Source organism: Denticeps clupeoides, chromosome 17, assembly GCF_900700375.1.
Source record: "Denticeps clupeoides chromosome 17, fDenClu1.1, whole genome shotgun sequence".
NCBI lineage: Eukaryota > Metazoa > Chordata > Actinopteri > Clupeiformes > Denticipitidae > Denticeps > Denticeps clupeoides.
This window is the reverse complement of record NC_041723.1, coordinates 3,515,666-3,542,104: the sequence shown is the minus strand read 5'-3', so window position 1 is coordinate 3,542,104 and position 26,439 is coordinate 3,515,666. Positions and strand designations below refer to the sequence as shown.

At 48.8% G+C, this 26,439-nt stretch overlaps 1 protein-coding gene across 17 annotated transcripts in view; it reads right to left on the bottom strand.

Moving 5' to 3' along the window:
• nrcamb (neuronal cell adhesion molecule b) overlaps positions 1–25,526 on the bottom strand; it is a 55,336-nt gene extending 29,810 nt beyond the window's left edge. For 8 of the 17 annotated variants that reach the window (XM_028959163.1, XM_028959161.1, XM_028959167.1 and 5 more), the window contains exons 1-2: positions 25,365–25,525; positions 2,412–2,483 (exon numbers count right to left, since the gene is read on the bottom strand). The gene's annotated coding sequence lies outside the window, so the exon portion shown is untranslated. Of the gene's footprint in view, positions 1–2,411; positions 2,484–3,719; positions 3,880–4,004; positions 4,213–25,364 lie in introns of those variants that run through there. The other 9 variants (XM_028959156.1, XM_028959166.1, XM_028959171.1 and 6 more) reach the window with 4 other exon arrangements.
• Between the last annotated feature and the right edge of the window lie 913 nt (positions 25,527–26,439).

Genomic DNA, 26,439 nt, shown 5'->3' with positions numbered 1-26,439 from the left:
GCACTCCACCGTGAAAGTGTGACACGCCACAGCACAGCGCCCAGTGCACACAGTGAAACGTGTCCCATCCCCTGAGGGAGCGGTGGGCAGCCATGAAAGGCGCTCGTACTTTGCACACGTTCGGGATTCGAACCGGCAACCTTCTGATTACCGGTCTGCTCGACCCGCTAGGCTAACCGCTGGCCCTGCCCCTGTGGTGCCCATTACCATGTCTTGGGGCCATATTTTCCTGCCGCTAACTAAAAAAAAGCACATGGGGCATGTTTGATAATGTCACATCAAATGCGTCTGCTTAATTTACAAAAAAAAAAAAAAAAAAATGTGACTCCACAAATGTGACCGCACCCGCTCCCTGGACCAACACGAAGATGAACAGCACTGCAATTCAGCCCTCGGACTGGTAAACAGGTAAACACGGCCCTTGTGCTTATGCAGCGGCGGGAAAATAGGGCCCAAACGGCTTCGGGTCCGCTGTCACGTTTTCAATAGAAAGATACGGCACTTATTCATTCTCTGCATTATTTGCTAAATCGAATGGTAACACGGTGGTGAAAGGGTATATAAAGACCATGCACACGTCGATGTGTAGCTAATCTGTAAAAGAAGGCAGCGGATCCCCCTTTTGTCGCATTTGATATATACTTCTTGGACGTTTATACGTTGGTCATCTGCGAACCAAAGCCCATCAGTCATCCGGGAGTCGGCAGAATGGAGCGGCGCCTAATTCTTCCATTTCTATGCAGAGACTGTTAGCCGGGAGATGATGGGTTGAGAAAACCGACCTGGCCTTTGGACCACGACCCGGTTTTTAATGGCAACATAAATCAACAGATTCCTCCACAGACAACTTTTCAATCGACGGACCGGCCAGGCGCACACGTTCCGGGGGGCTCGTCGATACGCTGCTCGGTTTCCCAGTTTTCTAGAGGCTTGTTCTGCAAAGCCACGCGCCAAACCAAGACGAACGCGGACGGATTGTGGATAAGTGACAAGCGGATAAGCGAACGCGTGCAACTGCGAGGAAGAGCGCGGGAGAGCAGGACGCCAAACCCCATCTGTTGCCTGGCTCGTCCGGCCAAGTAAGGCGGAGCAGTGGCCACCAGTGGCTTCTGGGGTGGGTGGGCTACCCCTCCACCCCCCCGGTCCTCTGGGTGAACCACTGATCCCACCCACACACTGGGAGCAACCCGCCGGGGTGTCGGGTGTACAGATTATCAGGGAAATTTAGCCTCCGAACCAACAAACAGCGCATCAAAGGTTTGAAAAGAAAGACATGGATTCATGGATATCACTGAAAATGTAAAAACCAGGCTGATATAAAAGATGCTGTCATCCCCGTAAATGCCAAGCTATCCAGCTGTACAGCGCCATCTACAGGAGTGGAGGTTGCATTGGCACGCTGATTCATATCTCTGCTGACCTCACTAAAGAAAACCCTTGACAGCACCACCTGGTGAACTAAATTTGTGTAAAAAAAAAAAATAATAATATTGAGTACAAAAATATTGATATTTGACGTCCCTGCAATATTTGCATATTGGTTCATTGTATACTTGCAACATTTGCAATACTGTGGTCTAGCAGTTGCAAAAAGCATTTCACTGCATTTCATACCGTGTATGACTATGTATGTCACAAATAAAATTTGAATTTGAATACAATAGTACCACATCAAATATTGTGATATATTGCTGTATCACTATTTTCTAACACCCCTATTGAATATTAAACAGAATACGAATGAGACCTGTTTATAGATTGAAGATTATTGTAGATTATCAGAACATTTGACTGATGCCTTTCTTCCAAAAGCTGGATAAAAAGCTTCAGCGGTTCTACTAAAGAATGAAAAGAAACCAGCTGTAGGATGAAAAACTATTAATAGAAATATATGCTATTCATAGAGACTAAGAAACAAACTCACTAATAATCACATTCAGGCAGCAGTGTAAAATATCACGACTGGACTATGAACAGTAACAAGGCGCCTTTGTTCCGGTCGGCCCTGAATGCGCCGACCAGCAAAGCCTTTCTGCCCGAGTGCTCCCCAAACTGCCGAATCAGGCCACAGACGCATCCATTGATGGTCCAGCTCCCGGCACATCGCTGAAAAGTGTGGACTCATCTCGTCTGTCCGTACGGAGTCTGTGGTCTGTACTGTAGTGTTGGCCGCAATGCACACAATGCACTTTGGGAGCCAAAATTAACACTTCGTTCGCTTCATTATCAAGAAAATGTCAGTGATGACATCACAGACTCATCGCAGCACATTATAAGATCCTGACCGAGCTGTAGAGGCTATGAGCAGGAGGGAAACCGAGGCACCATCATCCATCATTTCCTCATAATCTCCAAACCTACGAAAGTCACACAACCGATGCACCACGTGGCGTAAAAACAAGGGGACTCACCGCGAGGGGGGGGGAAAGCCCGTCTCCGCCCCGTTCTTACGCTCTCCACTTGACCTCCGGTTTGGATGTTATCTGAACACAAAAAAAAAAGACAAGACAGGAATTTCACTCATCACACTAATAAACTAGTATTACTTTTGTATATTGACTCTATATGAGCAGGCATGCACAATGGGTCCATCAATGAGCGCAAAACAATGTAAAAGCCTTTTTTTTTTGTTTTGGTAAAACGGCTTGCTATTGATCCATTATACAGCCATCTTAATCTGGGTGACGGTGCCGGTTTCCGCAGTTCGTCTTTCCTGCAGAGCAGACAACTATGGGCAGCTGTAAAGTGTTCGCTTTGAGAAATAATTGAAGCATAGAATTGACAAGCACCCATAATGCACTGTTCCGTCGCATTTGCAAAGAAGCTTCTCGGAAAAAAATGAATAAAACACCAAGGCACCGTCGTGATCTGCGAAAATCCCGGAATTACCATATTTCCCTCGAGATCTACGAGGGACCACGGTGCAGGCCGCTTCAATCACACAGAGACATGAAGGAGACAGAGGCCACTTTCCTCTGACAAGCACACCTTCGATTCATCCCGACATCCCGGCCACGCCCACGTCTTATCCCCGGCGCAAAAAACGGCCGAGGGGTGACTGAGGGGGTCAGTCCTGTCCGCAGAGTGCATCGACCCGAACCTGAAGAGGCCAAGATGTGACTAAATAGCATGGCAGTGGTGGCCTAGCGGCCCCGTAGTCAGAAGGTTGCCGGTTCGAATCCCGATCCGCCAAGGTGCCACTGAGGTGCCACTGAGCAAGGCACCGTCCCCCGGGCAGCTGTCATGGCTGCCCACTGCTCACTCGGGGTGATGGGTTAAATACAGAGAAGCAATTTCCTTCGGGATTAAAAGTATAAATAAAGGAATACTCGCGTGCGTCATTCCTATTGTTTCCGATTAAACAGAAGAAGTCTCCAACTTTTTCAAGCAATTCCAAATAAAAAAATGTTTAATGTTCAATTCTGAAATATTATCCAGGTATCACGCCCAACGTTCCAACTGCTGTTAAACGTTCCAGCCTCTTTACATTGAGGAACTTTTGGATATAAAAATCACCATAATACTGATTTTTTTCTTCTTCCTGATACGTATTAAATTATGAAGTAGCGTGGTTATGTAGTCACGTGTATATCTTTGTACACGTTAAGTCTCCCTGTGACATCGAAGTGAATAAAACGTCACGGGCCACACACGAGTCGTAATGTCAGCGCTTTCTAAGCAGCTCTTGCACACACACACACACACACACACACACACACCCTGCGTGTGGTTGTCCGCGGCAGCTTGTTCCTCTCGGAGCGACGCGGTTGCAGCTTTAACTCGGGGAAACTCGCGCCTGTTACGACGTTCCCGCTCCGGCAGCAGGTCGGTAGTTTCCGCGGAATAAATCGTATCTGCACGGGCGGGTGGGGCAGAAACGGAGCCTTACTAACGGGGACGGCCGGCGACGCGTGATTCGATTCGGCCGAATGAAAAAATGAAATCAAACCGGCCAAAACTAGGCGCGCGTAACGGAGATGCGTAATAACGCGCGGGCTACTCACCGGTACCAAACTGGCGCTCCGGACTCTCCCACTCTCGCCCACGTCCACGCACACGGGCCCTCCCTCCGCCTCCCTCACGGTGGCATTAAACCGGGACCTTTGTTTCGGGACAATGCGGGTTAAACATTTCCCAGTGTTCCCTGTTCATCAGATCCACAGCCAACAGGCTTAATTAAGGCCCACTGTCTATAATCTCAAATCTGATTAAGATATTAAACTGTTGCGCCGGGGCCAGCCGGTGGAACTGAACCCATGTGATCGGGCGCATGGGAAGTTTGTTTATAACCGGCCTCGCTGCCGCCGTTAAACCGAAGGGACGTGGGGGGGGGCTTTTGACGTCTGTTGGATATGGTTGCAGCCGGCGACAATGGCGGGCGCCACCCCTTTGAAAGTTGTCGCCATTCTCTCGGCTCGGAGCGGCATAATGCCCCCCCTTTGACAAAAGCGGAGGGAACGCAACGCAATCTCCCTCAGAGCGCACCTTCCGTCCGCCTCTCGGCCTCGGCCGCCGCCGCAGGCCCGATCTGAACCCCGAAACGCTTCTCCAATGCATCTGAGCGTCTTTTTACGGCTCATTTGCCGCGACCGGGGGTCATCGTCGGAGAATCTTTCACCCACAAAAGTGGGTTTGGCGCAGCGGGCCGATGACGGATGGTTATTAGGTGCGGGGTCCGTGCGGGGAATGAATGGAGCGGGCCGTATTTCACCGCGGCCGCGCCGGGATTGACCGGGCCTAATGGCCATTATTTCTGCACAGTGGCTCCGTTGAGCGGGAAACACTGGCCGCTCCCCGGCGGCCCATTCCGCTCTCAGCCACACACTGCGCCGGAGCGGCCGGATTCTGTGGGCTTTCCCGTGGGCGGTCGTGGAACGCCAATATTTCAATGGTAACTTTTTCTTTTTCCCTGCTGCATTAAAAGTTCATCCCAACCCCTCCCCCAACACACAACACCGCGTGAGTGTGTGTGTGTGTGTGTGTGTGTGTGTGTGTGTGTGATGAAGGTAGCGCTCCTATTCAGATTGTTGAATGGGGGGTGTGACGAGATTGGCCGAGGGACACAGAATGAGGGACAGAATCCTCTCGAGAGAGAGAGTTGGAGTGGGCCGCGGTGGGGGCCTCGGCTCGCCGAATGCTTCACTGTTGCCCGTGTAACATTAGAAAGGCGGGCGCGGCGGGCGCGTCCTGTTTTTTTCCGTCCATCACAAGGCTAATTTCCATTTGGGGAGTGATGCCGCGCAGTTGTCTGCGTGGGAGTGGAAAAGACTTTCAAACAAGAGCGCTGTGCACAGGGCAACTTCTCATCCCAAACCAATATTATTAAAATAATTCGCCCTCGTAACCTCGCCGTTTTTTCCCTTTTTGAATAACGAAGCCCGATATGGGCTAATTTGACTGGGGCTCAGGGACTAATTATCAATACAGCCAATCAAATGTATGTCATGAAATGAACACAGGGGCTTTTAAAATAGGTCTTGGTTTTCTTGTTTTTCGGGTTGTGGTGAAAGGATAAAACAGAGAAAGTAAAGTAAAAAAATAAAATAAAAAAGTACAATTGCCCTTGTGCTTTGGGGAAATTTACATGGTTTTATGGCACCAGGCCTAAAGTGAGGGGCACAAGGGTCAGCCCAGCCCCTCTTCAGCTTTTACAGGCTAACACTCTCCCCATACACACACAACTCTTGTCTCCATGGTGTTGTGGGGGGAGGGGGTCATAAACCCAGTCTAAGAGTTAACATGAGAAAGGGTGCGAGAGAGAGAGTAAAGCATGTATTCTTTTGAGCTCCAGATTTACCACCCACAGCCTGGTCTTCACCGGGTTAAGAGCCCGAGTCGTCCCGTATCGTATTTCACTTTCACTCTGACGGCCCAGGTTAGCAAGACACGAAACAACGTTTTCCCATGTCACTCCCCGTACGCATGGCAGTGGCGTGCAAGAATTCGTGTAAAGTATCTGTTGCTGTGAATGTTGTTGCTGTGAATTCCATTCAGCATCTTATGCAAGATTCCCAACGTGTACCTTTTAACCAGGTCCCAGACGAACCTACACAGCTTTACAGAGACACCTAAAGACCACCGTATATCTAGTCAGCTAAATATATGGTGATATCAATCGCTGATGAGCTAGATCCTACAAGAGAGCAGAGTAACATACTCGCCTATGAACCAGAAGACCCAGGTTCAAATCCCACTAAATCCAATTGTGCACTCTGAGCAAGACACTTAACCCTGAGTGTCTCCGGGGGGGACTGTCCCTGTCACTACTGATTGTAAGTCGCTCTGGATAAGGGCGTCCGATAAATGCCGTAAATGTGAACTTGACCGGTGGCCAGGTGAGAAAGTCTGGGTGACGCTGTATAGATTCTCGGACCCCCTCAAACTCGTCCTTAAAGTCACGGGGTTCCACAAACAAACCTTTAACCACCTTAACTTTTGCCTCAAGCCCTTTTTATTGTTTAATATTCAAATAATGTGTATTCAAAAGTAGTCTCGCTTTTAAAAATGTAAGGCTTGTGTCCTTGGAAACAACGTATGCTCACTTAATTATATCAACGAGAGAGCAATAAAGAAGTCAATGAAAGCTGCTACGCCTCTGTACAAACAGGTGGAGACGGGACGTGTCCAGTCCTTTCATGCGCCGGCAAACGCACAGAAGCCACTTGGCAGAGACCTGGCGATTGGCAAGACACGTCACATGCGCATTGAGGTGGTAGTGCCACAAGAGACATCAATGGCACCCACCACGCCTTCACTGGAGCTCCCCGGGCCTTTGATGTGGCGTTTCCATTCAGCGGGTGATATTATTCGGGATTATACCAATAACGACTTCATTAGCTAACGTTTTCTCAACGCCGCAGGGCCTGAGCGACTATTTAATGCAGCGATGCTGCTAAAGGAAATGTTCTTTGTCTGGTCCTGGAGTTCGCTGAATGGGCAGACCGGTGAATCGGCATGTTTCCAGGGCCGATGACGCTGAGCAGCGAGGCGAGGCGCTTCATACATGTGGCCACAGGACTGTGGCCGAGACTCGAAGCACATCATTGGAGTGTCCTGTCGATGGGAACTGTGCAAGTACTTGAGCAAGGCGGTCCCAGATATGAGTGCCCGGCGCAGCGTTAATCTGATCAGCACCACCGCTAAGACTGTCACACGTCCCTTCCTGCTGTTTCACGCCAGACATCAGTCTTGAGTTGTCCACAGCGCCATTCTCAACACAGGCCCCGTATCAAAAAACAATCACTTTCACGTTCAAATTAATAATACAGTACAGGCCAAAAGTTTGGACACACCTTCTCATTCAACGTGTTTTCTTTATTTTCATGACCATTTACGTTGGTAGATTCTCACTGAAGGCATCAAAACTATGAATGAACACATGTGGAGTTATGTACTTGGACCTGGCCTCCACAGTCACCGGACCTGAACCCTTATATATTCCCATATTTGACAATAAGCTCAACATTTTCTTAATGTATAAAGCAAAATAACATACATATGATCAGGAGTCTTCCCTGTTCCAATGAAACAGAGGAATGACCACGCCGCACACAAAACACCCCCACACCCCCACACTCACTCTCATACCTGGATCACTGGTGCAGGTACACCTTAAATGGAGGGGGGCGGGACCTGCACTCAGCGCCCCGGGACTGGACGCCGGGCAGGACCCTTACAGTCATGTTGATCGTACTTTGACTTTGTTGGTGGATTAATACCAGTGAATTTAGGAAATTTAATCGAATTTAATCTAAAAAAAAAAAAAAAAAACAGCTTCACCACGCTCCCTAAAGCAGACAGAGTGGAGAAAACGCTGGCCGAGGGGCTCCACGTCCAACTCTCGAGTCCAGAACGTCCTCACCGCTGCTCTGCTCCACAGTATAGAAGCACAAAAGGACATTCACTCGGGCGTGCGGCTCAGAAAGCCACGCGGTGCAACAACCCTCGTACGTACTACTACGTCACTGCAACCTTTACACAAACTTGACCGATTAACGTTGCTGCTCCCAAAAAAAGTGTGTTGCACTGCTCTGCATGTGTACACAGAGCAGGAAGGAAGTGAATAGTACTGCCATTGCAAAGGTGGGGAGAGAAGATTAGCCTGACTAATGCACGCTTTCATTTATAATAGGCAAGAAATTGCTTTTTGAACGCATATTCAGTATCCACGCTAAAGTATATTAGTTTGTCTGTGCGTGTTGTTTTTTTAATAAACACACACACTCACAAACACACAGATAACTCTTAACAATTGGAATACACACTCACACCCACACACGTACGTTTACACACACCGAGATTAGTTCAAATATACATGCTTACACACGCTGCTAACAAACACAGTACTGGCAACGGTACTGTGGTGACACCACATGCGTGTCCTCTTAACCCAGATGATGTGAGGTGCGGCTGCTGCCATTTTTATCCCTCCCATATTCATCTTCACGCCAGCAAAAAGGTGGCAGCGGCTCAATTCTGCAGCGCCGGGCTGTGTCACAATGTGGCAGCACGAGCCGGCCCAACACACACACACACACACACACATGCACGCATGGTCATGCATATGCATAATCAGTACCTACTAAAGCGGGTTTCCAGCACAGAGCACTTCCACAGCACTTGTAATGAACGGGAGGATTACGGCGATACCCAGAAGGTGTGTGTGTGTGTGTCTGACCTTCCAGTAAAACTTCATAAATATACGTACAGCGTGTGTGAGAGAAAGTAGGAGGGAGGGAGCAACGGACGGAATGTGTGTATGAAAGCGTGTGAAAGGCAGGGACTACAGCCGCTCTCCGGAGATGAAAAGGCGGACCCTCGGACCGAGCCTGAAGAGGCCTTCCTGCTAGTTATGCGTACCGTACGCACCCAGACCTATTAGTTTGGTGTGGCAGGCGGAAGCTAATGCTAACACACTCGTCCAGGCCCTGGGCCTGAGAAGGTATAACGACATCCCCGTCACCCCACAGACAGACACATCTAGTGAAATGAGCCGCATCCTCAGGCCTGTTGATCTGCCACTGTGTGCGTGTGTGTGTGTGTGTGTGTGTGTGTGTGTGTGTGTGTGTGTGGACCGCTGTGCCATGAAGCAGAACCTACTGTTATTGCAGGAGCGGCCACTGTAACGTTCCATTCAAGACTGAGGGAGCCTGATTCAGGAAAGACACACCTGTTAGTGGGGTAGTCTTATACACACACACACACACACACACACACAGCCTAGACTAGCGGCTCTCAAACTTTTCCACACTTCTCAGGAAGATGCCTCACTCCGACTGGGGTGACATCGTGCGGCGCCAAATTTAATTGTGGGTCCATCGCTTTGTGTTGCTCGCGGCAGGGAGTTAAAATAATTTGATCTGTTTGTATGTGCCGCGAGAGCCAGCCAATCAAATCCACTTCTGTGCAAATCAACGGAAGCCAATCAGGTGCAGAGTTAAGCCGTTCTAGAAAAAGCCAGCCAGTAAGTCGAGCGAGAAACACGATTGGTTGCCACGCCTGTGCTCCAATGTTCCACCATAATAACTTCTCAAAAAGTGTGCAGTTCAAATTAGCATAAAGCCTTCCTTTATTAAATAAGAATTATAATAATAATTTCCTTCACTGGAACTCCCTCACCTACTGAAGCGAGGACACTGCTGAGGCCGGAAAAGAAGACAACCCAAATACCGGCATCGCAAAAATGGAACTTTCTAACCCGAGTCGGTAACCTGGCCTCCAGTCACATGTATGGGCTTTTAGAAGAATCGTTCCAGGCTAAGAGCGATGCTATTGACTGAAAGGCCATCAAAATGCTCCATCTAAATGGACTCCAGCGGTGCTGTTATATGGTGTGAGAGTGTTTCAGAGGGGGAGACTGTCCCACTATGACCCAGCTTAAAAACACAGTCAAGCAGGGACACAATGAGGCCTGCGTTTCCGCGAATGTTCGTCTGTAGGCCCTTTCACAAAGACCAGGTGCTTCGCAACCGACCCATCCTGAAGTGATTCTATTCACATACGTGCCCGATTCGACTAACACAATACCCCTTCCCTCGGCTGAGAGGTGACGAACTGAGGCGAAATGGCATGATCCAGATTCTGCACTTTTAATATGAGATAAATGAGTTTTGCACCCATTTATTCAAATTAATTTTGCGTTGTTTCCCAAAGAGAATTCTTCCTTGCCATAATCTTCCTTATAATCTGCGCTGACAGGACGCTGTGCCTTACAACATCTACTATCTACCATCAGTGTTTTGTAGCAAGATTTCCCAAAATGAGACCATTTCAGCTTGCACTAGTGATAGCGGACTCTTCCCCGGACACCCATTACATTTTTTTTTTGTATTTATTGCATTTATTCCATGTGGTGAAATGAATAATAAAGTGGAGCTGTTAATGACGTTTGGGGTTAAGTGAGGTCAAACATTTAAACCCAGCGAAGGAGGTAACACCGAGACACACGGCAACAAAAAATAAGTCTCCGCTCAAAAGCGAGATTAATACCCAGGCAGAAATGCGGAGGAGGGCCAGTTAAGGACTCTTGACTAAAAATCTCACAGTGAAAAGTCAAAGATGGAGTGGAGTCTGTCTGTCTGCCTCAGTCAGGCCATTAGAAGACACTAGAGACGACGTCTGCAACGAAACAAGCGGCCAGAGAGCATCTTGAGCCAGTAAAATCACGGCCAATCGTAAGAGCCAATGAGGCACTTCAAAATGCTTTTACTTCTAATCCCCTTTAAAGGGCCCTTCGTTGGTTTTTGGCGTGGGAAGTAATTTGTCACATACGGCCTTAATCTTGAGTTGCATACCTCCTGAATCTTAATCAAATGAAGCAGCGAATAACAGTTGCATTCACTCAAAATGGTGTGAAATCTTGTATCAATTTATCCCAATTTGTTAAATGTGCGTTAGACATCATATCGTGAATCATCATCTCGATGCCTTCTTCACCAAGCTAACATGATTTCCTGTCGGCCACAGTGACGGTTTCTGATTTTGCAGATTCCACAATATCAAAATTGCTCCGAGGGCAATTAAAAAATATCATAAAACCACCAAAGAACAGTTGAAACACTGATACAGGCCACTGGTGTCAATGATCTACCACCATAGAAAGGATTTGTTTATTGGGTCGTCAATCGATTATCCCTTATTGTGTGACTAATTAGTTCAATAAAAAAGTGAAGTTATTTTTAGGGCAATAATTTAGTGCTGCACGAACATCCAGACTGACAGATGGCTCCTCTTTATCGTGAAAGCCCGTCCGTCCGGACCATTGTGCTCGCGTTGTCAGAACGTTTCTCACACGCTGGCCTGTATACACAGCACTGATTGGTCCAGCTCTCAGCTCCAAGCCACTATAATCTCCAGGGCGGCTCGGGAGCACTTCCTGCTCTTTGGCAGAAAGGGAGGAATCAGCACACCGGTTCCCATTTCCTCTCCGGGACACAAAGGACCTCCGAGACGGCCAATTGTCAGGAGGAAACACAATACCTGTCGAGAGGGACCAATGGCTAAAGGGAGGATACAATACCTATCAGGGGACGTGCCACACCCCAGCTGCAGAGTTAGCATCGTGGAGGAGCCCCACACAGTGAGGGGCGCGCAGGCCTCCTGACTTCCTTTCACATGGTAAACAGTTTCGAATGAGCACCGCTCCGTGGTGCCGTGGAGAAGCATCTGCTTTATGGCACGGAAAAAATGCTTTGTCCGCAGGAGCTGTGAATAGGCCGGGTCGGGGCAGGCGCGGCTTTGACCGTGACACGGGCGGGCGGTCGTCCCCGCATCGCCTGGAGCGGCCCCGCCCCAAGCTGGGCCTGTGTTTGCTGCCACCAGACAATGGGAATTGCCGCTGTCTGATCCCAGCAGGCTCTTCCATTCAAAGTCAGTAAAAAGGGGTAACGCAGTTCCCATACGGCCACGGCGCAGGCAGGGTCCCCGACCACAAACGTGCATCCAACGCGATGAGACAAGTCGTTCCTCCACCTTCCATTAGGACATGCTATCATGACTTAAGCCACTTAACTGTCCCCGAGGCCACTGGCTAATGAGCTAATAAGCTAGAGGTGGAACGGTGGCAACGAAAGCGTTGTGGGCCGCACACAGGACCATCGATCGGCTGGCATCTAGGAAGGAGGAGCTCATAACAGCCAGCCAATGAACACGTCAGGACGGATCTGCATTCTCACCCTGTCTAATGCTGCACCGAGTAGAGATTTAGTTGTTATTATGCTTTCACAGTCTATTAACTGCAGTAACATGAATATGAACGAGAGCTGGGCGGTCGTGCAATTCCCATAAGTGATCACAGTCGTATGGTACTGATGTCAGAACGGTTGGTTTTCACCCCTAATGTGAGCAGCCAAATGGGAGAAGAAGAAAATATTTCTATCTTTTTAAAACTATTTCTACATTCTATAGTTACTTGTTATTACTTGTTAACGTTTGATATTTAGCTTTATATTTAGCAAAATGTTGAGCTTAGCTCTAGTTTCTTCATGTTTCAGTCCAAATTTTCTCAAACTGACAATATCATTTAATAAAATGAGGGAAAATACATCATCTCTTTTTTAAATTGTCTATATTTCTGCGGAACAAACCCTTTCACACCAACCGCATAGCAATTTTGGTTCTTATGCAAAAGCAAGAAAATAGATGAAATTCCAACCATCTGGGACAATCTGAGCAAAAAGTAGGGGTCGAGGTATGCAACAGTCTTATGTTATGGTAAATTGTCCCTTTTTGCTTCCAATGGGAAGAGGCGCAGCCTTGTCAATCAAGCCCATTTCCCATGTGTCAAAAAGAACTTCCTCATTCGGCAAAGGCACTCAATTACGGTGACGCCCAGGACTAAATGAACCGAGGTGGAATGACAGGCCATGGCATAGATTTCCATCTGAGAGGTGTGTTCAGTCAATCACTGCTTTTCATATGGCTATGATCCAAACATTCCGAGTGAGTTTTCATTGGGAATGCGCCCCATTCTGCTGCTAGGAACATCCTGGAGCAGTCAAAACTGCACTAAATAAAATTCGAATGACACTGACATAAATGAAGATCTCTGTCATCAACGTGACGCTTTTCTTCTACGAACCATGGTTTACGAGATGAATGATGAATTTATCCTTGCGCAGTATCAGCTGCCTGCACACGTCCCCTCCAGAGCGGTTCAGTCATGCCACAAAAGAAGCAGAGCATTAGGAACAGCAATGCGTCTGCAGTTTCCATGACAGCTTCCTTATTTCCTCCCCCTAATTCTGGAAAATATCGAATACCAAATTTCTAGGAGCTAAAAAAAAAGTGATTTTTCCCCCACCTTCTGAAGGCCTCCTGCCCGGGGAGACAGGCGGATAATAGGGTCAGGGAAATGAGGTTTGGTTGGAGCAGGAGGGGAAATGGCCAGGTATGGCTTTTAGAGGACATGATCCTCAGATTTGCCTTTTTGTGCTTTCTGCACGTGTTGTGGGAAAAAAGGTAAAACTTTAAACAATCGGAGATCAAAGCCGGAACATTTTACCCCGTAAATTGGAAAATGCATTACAGTCATTTTCATATATATGGTAATTTACACTGGCACTGCATTATTTTCATGCTTTGATGTTTGAATTGAGACCACAATATAATGGCCACTTTTATGCAGCCATGTTTGTGAAAATAGCAAATATAATTTTGTGCACAAATGATATGTACTGCCTGAAACTTCAACTTGTGCAATGAACTTTCTATGACTGCAAGTTTATAAAAAATAGAATATAGTTAAAAACATCATTTTCTTAATTCAGTAAAAATACAGTAAACCTTCATATGTGCAAGGGCCATTATACGTATTATACATATCTTTTGTTTTATGCTAATGATTGATAGGGTACAGAATCAGAAACAAAAATGCAAATATAAAAAAGTGTCTCCATTTATACAGTCCACATTTGGTTGGTGCCCCGGTAGTTAAAAATGACCAATCTTCACCAATCTGCAACACATCTTGAAATGAAGGAAAGATAAAGCCATTTCTATTTCTAGGGTGCTGAAAAGTAAGACACTCAGAGAAGACGGATGGCTCATAACCTCCCACCGTGGCATTGTCCACACCATCAAAGGCAATGACCATATTTCATAAGTGTGACAGCACCGCAGGGGAGGAGAAAGTGCAGAGCCCCCCATCCCCAGAGGAAACGGCACGACTATTGCGTTGCGGTAAAGGCCACCGCCCGGCAGGAGCCCGCATTTCACGGGGAGAAAGAACATGGGTAAACGTTTACTTTCGTTTACGGCCCCGCAGAACAACGGGGAGAGGAAAGTCCATAAAGTCGGAGGCATCGGTTACTCCGTAAAGTTGTTAGACCGCAAACCGTGGCGGCACCCTGCCGTGCACGGTGGGCGGCAGAGGTAGGACCAATGGAAATCTGCGACCGGGAGTTATTGCGTCCACAAATCTAGAGGTGGTTGTGCAGGGAGGTTGGAGGATTCGATTTACCCACTGCTGAGACCGACCCGGTTCATCTGAAGAGTCCACGGCACAAACCTACCAGACAGACTGAGCTGATTAAAGTGGAGGCGGATTAAAGAGACGCAGCACAACTTCCCAAGACGGATAATAATCATACGCGCCTTGCTGTAGATTCTGCTGTAGACAACAGATAATTAGGCTTGTCAATCGATTTAACAAATAGACACTCAGAGAAGGTGGGGAGATAAAAATTACTGCAAATTACTTTTGTTTCCTCAATTGCTTAATCGGGCAACTTTCCCTTTTTTTTATTTCCAGTTGGGGGCTGATTTATTCAACATTTCAAATGAATCAAAGTGATTAATGTGGCCAATACTGTCAACAAGCAAATCAAACAGATGCTCACTATTCTGTTCTGGTACAATGGGAACAATTGTACCTTGTTTGCACAACCTGTACAAATTCTATAATGCATATAATACCTGTACATGGGACTCCATCATTTCATAAATGTGGCATATGAAGCCTTGCATATGTTTTTTTACATATGTTTCTTGCATATGTGTATTGTTAATAATTACTCACAAATTGTTGAGTAGGCCATACTTCAGCTTAATACTGATGGCTGTGCACATGTTTTTTGAGACATTAAAAAACAACTTTCAACACAAAAGCCCAAGACACAGATCCTAATTGTGTTTGCAATCACTACTTTTCTGTCCTTTTCTAAGTACAAAGAGGCATGTTCACACAATTGTCTGAGCTTCCCGGCAGCATGACAACAGCCATGATAGAGATCAAATTCACAAATATTCCTATTCATAGGGAGTAACTGCCGCATTCAGCAGTTCACAAACAAGCGCCACAATACCCTTACATTCACCATGGAGCCCGTCACATGACTTCCTTCTTCTTTAAACACTTCAAAGCGCCCATATGAACGTGGTGTCAGATGTGGTCACTTTGAAACATCTGTAGGTAGCATGGTGGGCCAGGGCCAAGGGCGCAGGGCCACGATCAGTTCTGATGGAGGAAGTGGTGTGGGCCGGGGGTTAATATCGAGTGCCGCGCCCGTGGGAGGGGATGTCTGCTCTCATGCAAAGGGCACCATGCTCTGGCACACAGCAGTCATATGGGAGCGAAGCCCTTCTCTTGCAGAAGAAAGAGAGCCGCGTGGCACCACAGTCCCACAGCAACATGGCTCTGCTACCAAAAAGACTTTCAGTAATGTTCCTTGTAATAAAGAATGATTGTGGTACTGTGGTACTCCATATCAAATCATATGCATAGCACACAAACATCAGCCGTAATCAAACTGCAAGTAATATCTTTTCAAAATGAAGCATCCCTCTGGCTGCTCTGAATGCAATGTCACACACAAGCCCCACCCCCTTCTATGGATTGAAAACAGCAGAGTTACTGATTGCAAAAATTAATTAACCCACTTGAGACATAAGCTTGATTTGCTTTTAGACCAATTGAAAGTGAAATGAAGTGATTGTCACGTGTGATACACAGCAGCACAGCACACGGTGCACACAGTGAAATTTGTCCTCTGCATTTAACCCATCACCCTGAGTGAGCAGTGGGCAGCCATGACAGGTGCCCGGGGAGCAGTGTGTGGGGACGGTGCTTTGCTCAGTGGCACCTCAGTGGTACCTTGGCGGATCGGGATTCGAACCAGCAACCTTCTGATTACGGGGCTGCTTCCTTAACCGATAGGCCACCACTGCCCCTGTCGAGAGAGCTGCAATGCAATGGTGTGTCAACAGTTCAACAGATTCACTGAACATTAACCAGTAACACACTGATAATGCACAAGGTACTACCGTTCATCTTTTTAAAGAAAGTGTTGAGGGTCACGTGCATGTTGCCAGGTACAAGGACACAGAATACAGGAAGCGCAATGCCTTGAGATCAATTATAGATTCTACTCACACCTATTAGCCTGCAGACACACAGCCCGGTACGCAGGCCGAGAATGACCTTAGTGACCTCATTTGCATATTTACATTCTCTCCGTTACACTGATCAGCTTTCAGTGTTGATAAACACAAACCTCAAGGCTCCGGGCCCCCATGCACTGTGACTAACTGCACATTAGGGGCATGGCAGGGGAACTGTGCCGAGCTGGGACCGTTTTGAAGGGCCGATTGATAAGTGGGAGCAGAGGTGCTTAAAGGCAGTCAGGTTCTAGTGTCTATCTGACGGCGGGAAAGTTGGGGGAGATTAGGGAGAGACGGATTTATCGCCATCTCCCAGGATCGGGATTGGGTAGGGGGGGGGAAACGGTAATCCTGACAAGTCCGACTCCTGGCGCCAAACAGTTAATTGGATTTTTTTCACCATGAAGAATCCAATCAAGGCAGTCCCCAGTTCTGTTCACTAAACAAATACGGCGCCTCAGGCACAGGCGGAAATGCATATGCCCGCATTTCCACCAACCTCTGGAACTGGTGCATGCGGGAAAAAGTCATATGCACTCAAACGCACGGAAAAGTATGCACACGAAGCATCTGTTGCTTGGACGTGCGCAGGGGTCACGTTTCACGCGAACAAGAGCGCTTGTCTCCAGTTACCGTGGTACAGGTGGGTGCAACTCGCCGCCTTGTGCTTCCTTCCCGAAAAAAAAAACCCAGATAAAACGCACTGAAAGCAGAAACGTATCACGATCCTTTGATCTTCCATGGAAAATTGTATTGCGGCTAAAGGATTTGCTTTGATGAAAATATGTGCTTGCCAAGCATTAGGCTGCTGTGAGTGTGTGCCTGTGTCAGAGGCTTGTGACAATGCTTGCAGGGCCACAAAACTCTGTTTAAATGGAGTGTTGAAACAAATCAGGGGCCGGCTATGATGCCAACATCTATACTTAATGGAACCTTAAAAAACAGAGAGTACTGTTATGCTAATGCTTAGCAATAAATGCTCTTATAGGCCAGACAGACATAGGGCAGTATTTTTTAGGTGCCATATAAGATAATGCGTAGGACTAACGTTCACATTTGACAGAACAACTTACATAAGTGCTTTATAACGGCCATCCTTTCCTATAAATTTAAGATCTTTAGTGACTAAGCTGTTCGAACATCTAGTGAAAGTTCATTCCACCACCAAAGGAGTCTAGTTTAAAACCTTGAGCAACAGGAAGCCAGTGGAGGGAACGCAGCAGTGGAGTGTGAGAATTAAAAGCAAGAAAAAGGTTGAAAACAAGTCCTGCTGCCGAGTTTTGGATAAGCTGGAGAGGTCGAGTAGGGCTTAGAGGCAGACCAGCTAGGAGTGAGTTTGGAGATTTTACTCCAAACCTTTGGTTTTACTGGGGTTGAGTTTCAGATGATGAACTGCCATCCTAGATGAGATGTTAGACAGGCAAGCAGAGATCTTGGTGGACACGTGTACATCTGATGGAAAAGTACCTCTGCATAGCAGTGGTAGGTTAATTAATATAACCTCACCAAGAGTTGTGTAAAGGGAGAACAGAAGAGGGCAGACTACTGAGCCCTGAGGAACACCAGTAGTGATCTTCAGAGGATCAGATGTGGTCGCCTTCCATGTCACTTGATAAGATCGGGCCTCCAGATATGAAGCTATCCACTGCCATGAAGAGCTACTAATTCCAAAGCTCCTAAGGATAGTCAAGTGGGTCTTGTGGTTGACTGTGTCAAATGCTACTGAAAGGTCCAGAAAGATTAGGACTGGTGACAATTAGCCGGATCTAGCAGCACGTAGAGTTTCTGTCTCAGTAGAATGAGTAGTGGCGTAGTAGTGGGTGTGGTCCTGAAATCACACATGTTAACTGATATACAAGGAGTACAAAGGGTATTAGTGTAGAGAACAGAGGGAAACAGAGGGAGGAGACACAACTGTGCTACAACTGGGCGTGTCACGTCCAAAATGAGGAAGTAAATCATGCTTACAGGCTCCTCATCTTTTTAAATTTTGTCCATAAAAACTTCATTTACATTTACATTTACAGCATTTACCAGACACCCTTATCCAGAGCGACTTACAACCAGTAGTTACAGGGACAGTCCCCCCCTGGAGCAACTTAGGGTTAAGTGTCTTGCTCAGGGACACAATGGTAGTAAGTGGGATTTGAACCTGGGTCTTCTGGTTCACAGGCTAGTTTGTTACCCGCTAGGCTGCTACCACCCACAGAACCGTCATTAACGTTCTTCTTCTGGGTGTCAGAAATAATTACACACCAACAACAAGGATACAGATAACTAGCAAGCAGCCACTTCTTGCTTATTATTTGTCTATTCCTGTGAATCGTGAAGAAATGCCATTCAGAACTGGGAAAATTTGTCCAAACTTTTATATATTGTGACTTTAAGCTGTCAGGATTACTGTGGGCTGACAAGCAGCCGTAACGTATGGTACAACTGAATGAATATATTGTTTGGTTACAGTTTGCAACTCCTCCCCGCATTTGCCTGTTTTTCCGTATGACAGTCCCGCGGACTGCTGTCAGGTAGGCGCAGCGTTAGCGCAGCCCATTCCGCACCGTGCCAGAGGTGTCACGCCGGCTTGTTCCCGGGCCTTTCGGCAATGACAGATCCTCGCAGGCCTGTCTCCTTTCTGTCCGTGATGCGCCACCGTGGCCAAGCTCCGCTCACGCAGCGTCCTCAAAAAGAGACACATCCGCCTCGGCGGCGGGGGGCTGAAAGCGGGCCCTGAAGCGGTCTCGGCTCACCTCTGCCATGGCAACCACGCTGAGGGATGTCTCCTCCCGGCAGCGGCTATTCAACCACGCCAGACATAGGTTGAAATGTTCAATACATGTTTAATACCATCAGAGAACGATATTCGGCCCGCACGAGAGACGCCGACTAACATAAAACAAAGACAGCGGCCCATTGATTGGCTGAACGAGAATCTAAATGAAAGCGCCGACTGCCGCTGTGGTGATAAGCTCCCACACCGCAGGCATTTTCGTTTGCCCTCCCGACAGCTTATTCCTGAAGCTGAACGCTACCTTTATAAATCAGCCCCCGCGTTTCATCCGCGGCGGCGACGAGTCTATTTACGTCAGACAAGCAGCACCGGAAATAAATCAGAGGAGCACTTTTAAACCAAGAAACGGCGGCGCTCCACTGGTCGTCTTGGTTTTTTTTTTTTTTTTAAACGAAAATATGTGAAAATCCATCGGCCATCCTGCAAATGGTGCTGAGAGTTGAGTGGACACTCACACAGCGAAAAACCAAAGCGTCCCATTTTCGAAAAAAGAAAAAGAAGCCCCTGGCCGTGTCCCACAACTCAGACTGGTTCATCCGCAGACCTTTTCAAACGGAGAGGCCATGGGCGCTTCTGCTTGACGGGCCGAGTGGCCCGAACACGAGGGCCCAGCTGTGGGCTTTATCTGTCTCACAATGCAGCCGGCCGGGAAAGGCGAGTGGAGGGGGGCCGCCGTCCTCGGGTCGGGTCTCTCATCCACTGGAGATGCCACATGGCTCCCAACAAAGCTGAAATCTTCCCGCAAGACGTTCATACTCGGTTGGGGCTGAGTGGTTGACGGTGATTGTTTTTACCGATGCTTTGAGGTGCACTAGTAGGAAAAACAAAGACGGTTCTGTCCTGCTATCTCGCCTGCGTAGACTCCGTAAATCCGTCCATAAGCATAATGCTTAAAGCGCCTGACATAAACAATCTGGAGATAATGGCAGAAAAACAACTCCAGCATGGTCCATGTGGCCCTTTCTCCCTCGGCACCTCCAAACAGAGAACTCGTCATAGCTGACAGGGTGAATTAGGCTCCCGGCATGACCAAAAAAAAGTCGCCTAATGCTTATTGTCCCGATTGGGCAGCCGATTGGTCGCTTCGAATGTGTGTCGTCACGTGACCTGTCTGGCTCTCACTAGATTGGCGTTTGAGAGGCGGGGGGTGGGGTTGGTTTTACTGTACTAATTTTTTTTGATTCCTAATGGGTTTCTGACCTCAATCTCCTCTAATCATTTTGGAGCCTAGACGAAGATTATGCGGGTATAGATTATGCTTTTAAACAACACGCATCATAAGATCAGCAGGATAACGCCACCATTGTCCTCCAGGAACTATGGGGAGATGGATATTTGTTGCTGGCTTCTTGCGTAGGGTCCGCTCATCCTCACCCACTCTTCCGAATCCGTCTCTGGAGCTGCGGGTTCAGGACTGGAGGCCGGAGGGGAAAAAAAACCAACCAAGAAATAAAAGGCCACTGGTCCCAGCTCTAGAGAAAGAGGATGCTGTGCCAAGCTGTCACCCCCGTTGGATTAAGAACCCACCCTGCTGAGCTGCGAGCATGCTCCTTGGTCCAATGCGCTCGCAAGAACTCTCACGAGCACGAAAAAAACAAAAAAGAACACGCCGCCGAGAGGATGTCACACACTGTGCAATATCTTCCTGCCTGTCAAGCCGCAACGCGGCCGCGCTACGCTCCCCGTGACGTCTCCCGCCATATGGACCATGTCTTTGTCTACCGTAAAAAGGCACACATGCTTGGCGCTGATTCGATAACCTTAATTCCAGCTAATGTGCAGAAAAGTGCAGGACCCGCAGGTTTGAACGAAAGGCAACGCGTAGAACCGTCCGGAACTTGGGAGCCCTTCAGACATTAAAACGGGAGGATAAGGGCCGCGGCGGCATATCTGCTGAGCAATTAGACAGTACAGGCAGGGCCAACAGGCTGGACAGATGAGTGTGTGTGTGTGTGTGTGTGTGTGTGTGTGTGTGTGTGTGTGAGGGGGGAGGGGGGGGTGTTTCTGTAAGATTAGGCAAATGCCGGGATGCTGGGCCGTTTCATAGCTGCTCTTCTATAGCACTTTCTCACAACTCCGAGGGACAACTTACACACATCTGTCACCCAGGGGTGTCCTAGAGTGCCCCTCAGCAGCCTGAGAAGACCCTCGGGTGGGTACCAGAGCCACCTACCCCCCCATCCCACATCACACACTTCACAACATTTACATTTACATTTACGGCATTTGGCAGACGCCCTTATCCAGAGCGACTTACAACGTGCTTTCAAGTTACCATCGATGAAGAGATCAATTCCGGTTCACTAGGACCCCAACTATGAATACATCTATTTAATTCACTCTGTTGTAGATTCTGTACACAAAGTTTGACAAGAAAATTACAATTTAATCTAAATATTCTTTAAAGAGGAAGGTCTTGAGCTGCCGTTTGAAGGTGCTCAGTGACTGAGCTGTTCTGACCTCGAGGGGAAGTTCATTCCACCACCGAGGGGCCAAGACGGAGAAGAGTCTGGATGAATGTTTTCCTTTTACCTTCAGAGATGGAGGGACCAGGCGAGCAGTACTGGAGGCTCGGAGTATACGAGGTGCAGTGCGAGGTGTAATAAGGGCTGTGAGGTAGGATGGTGCTGCTCCATGTTTGGCTTTGTAGGCCAGCATCAGTATTTTGAACCTGATGCGTGCAGCTACTGGGAGCCAGTGAAGGGAACGTAGCAGAGGGGTGGTATGGGAGAATTTGGGAAGGTTGAAGATCAGTCGTGCTGCTGCATTTTGTATGAGTTGTAGAGGTCGGATGGTACATAGAGGTAGACCAGCTAGAAGGGAGTTGCAGTAGTCCAGTCGTGAGATTACTAAGGACTGAACCAGTAGTTGGGTGGCCTGGGTTGACAGGTAAGGGCGGATTCGTCTGATATTGTAGAGAAGGAATCTACATGAGCGGGAAAGATTGCTGATGTGAGTTGAGAAGGAGAGTTGGTTGTCTATTGTTACGCCAAGGTTGCGCCAAGAAAGAGGCAAGAACAATGGCCCAGCTGGGGGAGATGGAGGAAAAACAGACTCCCTTTGTCCTCCTGTCCCCACCCTCCTCCTTTTCACCATTCCGCCGAGATCCGCAATCACAAATCTGACACCCGCTCCCCTCTTCCCGTGCGTCCTGCTCTCGCTCCGCCCACTTTTATCTGCAATGGGTGGCACGCCGGCGACGTGACTTGTGATGAGACAGGCCGACACACGTCGTCCCGGGGCCATCCGTCCATCTGTATCCGGGGAGACAGCTCTGTTTGCGGAATCGTGTTCGGGGGGCGGGATCTTCAAGCCTCCGTGGACGGGCGCGCGTCAGAAGAGGCTGGCCTGTCAAGCCGCCGCGAACCGGGGAGGGAGAAGGGACACAAACGCAAGGGGACCCGCAGGTCCCAGGGCCTCGATGACCTGACACGGCCGCCAGTTCCTTCTTCTCACCTCCGGCCATCTGCTGTGGCCTGGCGATCATGTCCCGTAACAACAACAGAACCCTCGACGCGGGATTCCGGAGTTCTGTTTCGCTGAATGTCCTCGTGTCTCGTCTCGTCGGCCTGTAAACGTCAACATACGCCGCTGCTTCGGAAGCGGAGCTCGCGGGACGGATGTCAATCCTCATTAGCCACCGAAGCTAACCGAGTGTGAACATCTAATTGCGTTCACCAGTCAGAAACCACACGGGCGCAACCAAGACAGCGTTGTGTGTGTGTGTGTGTGTGTGTGTGTGTGTGTGCAACCGGTGTAATGCATGAGATACATTAATCATATTATAAGCAGCTATTAGCAGGGGTTTCGCGGCCATCTGCGCCCACGAGAAGATAAGAGGCCTCCAGCGTAGACGCTGTCCAAGGTGCTTCCTGCGGCGAGGTCGGGCGTCTGGGGCCTGAGCCGCCTGGAGAGAACATCTCCACACGCCGCACACGACACACACGCTCCCGCCCCCGTAGCCTGCCGCTCGTCCCCGGATCAGGATGCATTAATGCACTAAAAGCAAGGCATGGGTTTGAACTTCATTAGGTGAGAGCTACACTTCGCTCGGCGCGGTGTCACCGCGATTCCAGCCTGGCCGCAGAATTCATTCCCTGCGGTTTGACTGCGTCGCCACGTGAGCTGGACATTGCTCTGTTCTTCTGGACATTTATCTTGTTAACGCATGTTGGTATGAGAGCTTTTCAGAGCGTATCTCAGCTTTCTTCAGGTTCCAGATGCTATCGGACTAGCAGCATCACAAAAAATACCGGCCCGTATGGGATCTTTTCTTTTTTCCGCTTAGACCTTATATGAACGTTAAAAATGTCTGTACGGCCAGTAGGGAACCCACCCGTCACGGCTGCCCACTGCTCCCCAAGGGTGAGGGTTAAATGCAGAGGACACGTTTAGTTGTGTCACCGCGCGCTGTGCTGCCATTGCTTTCACTTTCAATTCACTTCTCGACTGTACTGTACAGTTCTGTACATCCAGACAGACTCAGACATTAGCAGACCTCCCCCATACTCCACGCCCACCATCACCGTGGTAGTAGCCTAGTGGGTAACACACTCGCCTATGAACCAGAAGACCCAGGTTCAAACCCCACTTACTACCATCGTGTCCCTGAGCAAGACACTTAACCCTGAGTGTCTCCAGGGGGGGACTGTCCCTGTAACTACTGATTGCAAGTCGCTCTGGATAAGGGCGTCCGGTAAGTGCCGTAAATGTAAATCACCGTATGAACCGGGCACGTGGAATCTGCGAAGCCGGAGAGACAAAAGACAGCCGTCGATGATTAAAAAAAAAAAAAAAGATGACACAGGCCTGAGTGCTGCGGCGCAGGAAATCGGCGTGACATCGGCGTGTTTGTGAGACGGGCCATTGTGCCGGGGGTCGGGGCTGGCAGACAGCACGCGGGAGCGGATCGTTCGTGACAGCATTGTCGCCGTGCCTTGCCGGCCCACGGGGCCGAATACGCCGCATTCATCTCACGCTGGCGCAGCGCACACGCCCTCCCACGACGCGGTCTTTTCCCAGGACCCGCCCCGCCCAGAAATACGGCCACAGGGGCCTGTCCCCTCCGCTGCTCAAACACACGCAGGCCGACCGGGGCCTGCCACCCCGCCTGACACGCCCGCCTGGCAGTGCAGGCCTCGGACCACAGCAAGTCCCTGAAATTCTAATGGGGGGGTGACAGTTGTCCGTCGGTCCCAGATCCCGGGGGGCTATTGTCCCGAAGCGTGGCGCTCCTCTGGGAGGCTGCAGAGGGTGACTCGGCCGCCGTTAATTGGACGGTCTGACCCAGTACTGGAATGCAGAGGAGTGTGCAGTGTGTGTGTGTGTGTGTGTGCGGAGGGTGAGGAGGATGTAACGGGGGGGTTGGGTGTCTTCCCAGAAATGGGGCTACGGCCTGACAGGACAGTTGGAGTTGGGGGGGGGCCGGCTGGATGTTAAAATACAAAGGTTCCATTCAGACTGCAGCGAGGCCACAAACACCGTAACGTAACGCTACTGCATTAAGGAGGCGAATATCGTCATCGGCAACATAACTCCATAACATAACTCCATAACATAACTCCATAACATAACTCCATAAGAACGTGAAGGCTCACAAGCAAGATGTACGTGCGGAGGAATACGTGTTTATACCCAAATAAAAACTGGTGCTGAGAGCTCCCAACAGGTCCCAGATCCCACAACACGCAGCCATCATATTTCCCGGCATCTGAACCTCCGTTATATTGTATTTCTGTCCCGAATCGTGTTTATTGTAGTAACTCAGCCCTGTAAAATTGGAACCGGTATTCTATTCTAATAATCATAATAACCACATTAATAATAATAATATGAATACTGTTTGTTCATATAGAATTTTCTGGGATTAGATCCTGTCTCCAGACGCCCGGACTCAGGTGTTCTGCCGCTAGAACCTCTAGAACGTCCAGGAGGACGGAAAGTGTCCCTCCCTCTGATGCTGCGCCGCAGTCCTGCACACGCAGCGGTGCCGCGTTAGTAGCGGTCCGCCGAATCCATCCCGCGGTAATAAGAGGACCAGGAATCGCCGAAGCCCGGCTGGGAGTTGCGTGGGTGCGACGTTCACGCCACGTTTACTAGCCGACATGCAGCAGGAGTTGGCGCCCGTCGGTTCTGCCCATGTTGCGTATTTCGGTCGCGCTGACAGCTGTAACCGCGACAGAAAATGACACAAACTTACCTGAACGCGCAGGGGACGGGACGATAGAACGCTGAATAGTATTATTAATAATACAAATGATAATAATAATGATCAGGTCTCTGCGCTTCAGCCCGAGCGTCCGTGGCGCGGCTCCGCCGGTTCTCCGGTCTTCCAGCGCCTTAACCGATCAACTCTCTCCCTCCCTCCTCTCTCTCTCTCTCTCTCTCTCGCTCGCTCGCTCTCCCTCTCTCTCTTCTCTCTCTCTCTTCTCACTCTCCCTTTCTCTCTCTCTCTCTCTTCTCACTCTCCCTCTCTCTCGCTCGCTCTCCCTCTCTCTCTCTTCTCCCTCTCTCTCCCTCTCTCTCTTCTCACTCTCCCTCTCTCTCTTCTCTCTCTCTCTTCTCACTCTCCCTTTCTCTCTCTCTCTCTCTCTTCTCACTCTCCCTCTCTCTCTTTTCACTCTCCCTCTCTCTCTCGCTCGCTCTCCCCCTCTCTCTCTTCTCACTCTCTCTCCCTCTCTCTGTTCTCCTCTCTCTCTCCCTCTCTCTTCTCACTCTCTGTCTTCCCCTGTCTGTCTCCCTCTCTCTCTCTCTCTCTCTCTCTCTCTCCCCCCCCTCTCTTTTATTTACTGCTACCAGCAGCATGCTTGTTAATACTTATATTTAGTAATATTTACTAAATGATTGTGAGTAAGTGAGTGAGTGAGTGAGTAAGTGACGCCTTATTGTCCTCCCATCCGTATTCATGGTAGATAAAACGTGGTCCTATCAGAATTCCGTTTACGGTCGGAGTGTGGATTAAAGTATGGAGGCCCGTTTGGGGCCGAGCTTCTGTAGGAACATGGCTGGCCTCGGGTGACCTTCACAGAAAGGGCAGTAGTGAAACTCAGAGAATGATGGGAGAACAGAGTCTCTGCAGCAACGGTTCATTTTCATATAGATCACAAGCAGCACGTCTCAATGGGCTTTAACAACCGCTCCAGACGACCAGCCTCATACCTGGACCCTCTCTGGACACAAAGAACAACTCCCAAATAAGCTCACATGGGGAAGAACATGCAAGGAACCTTGGGATGGAGGGCGAGACCATTAAGAGTTTTATATATGTAAATTTG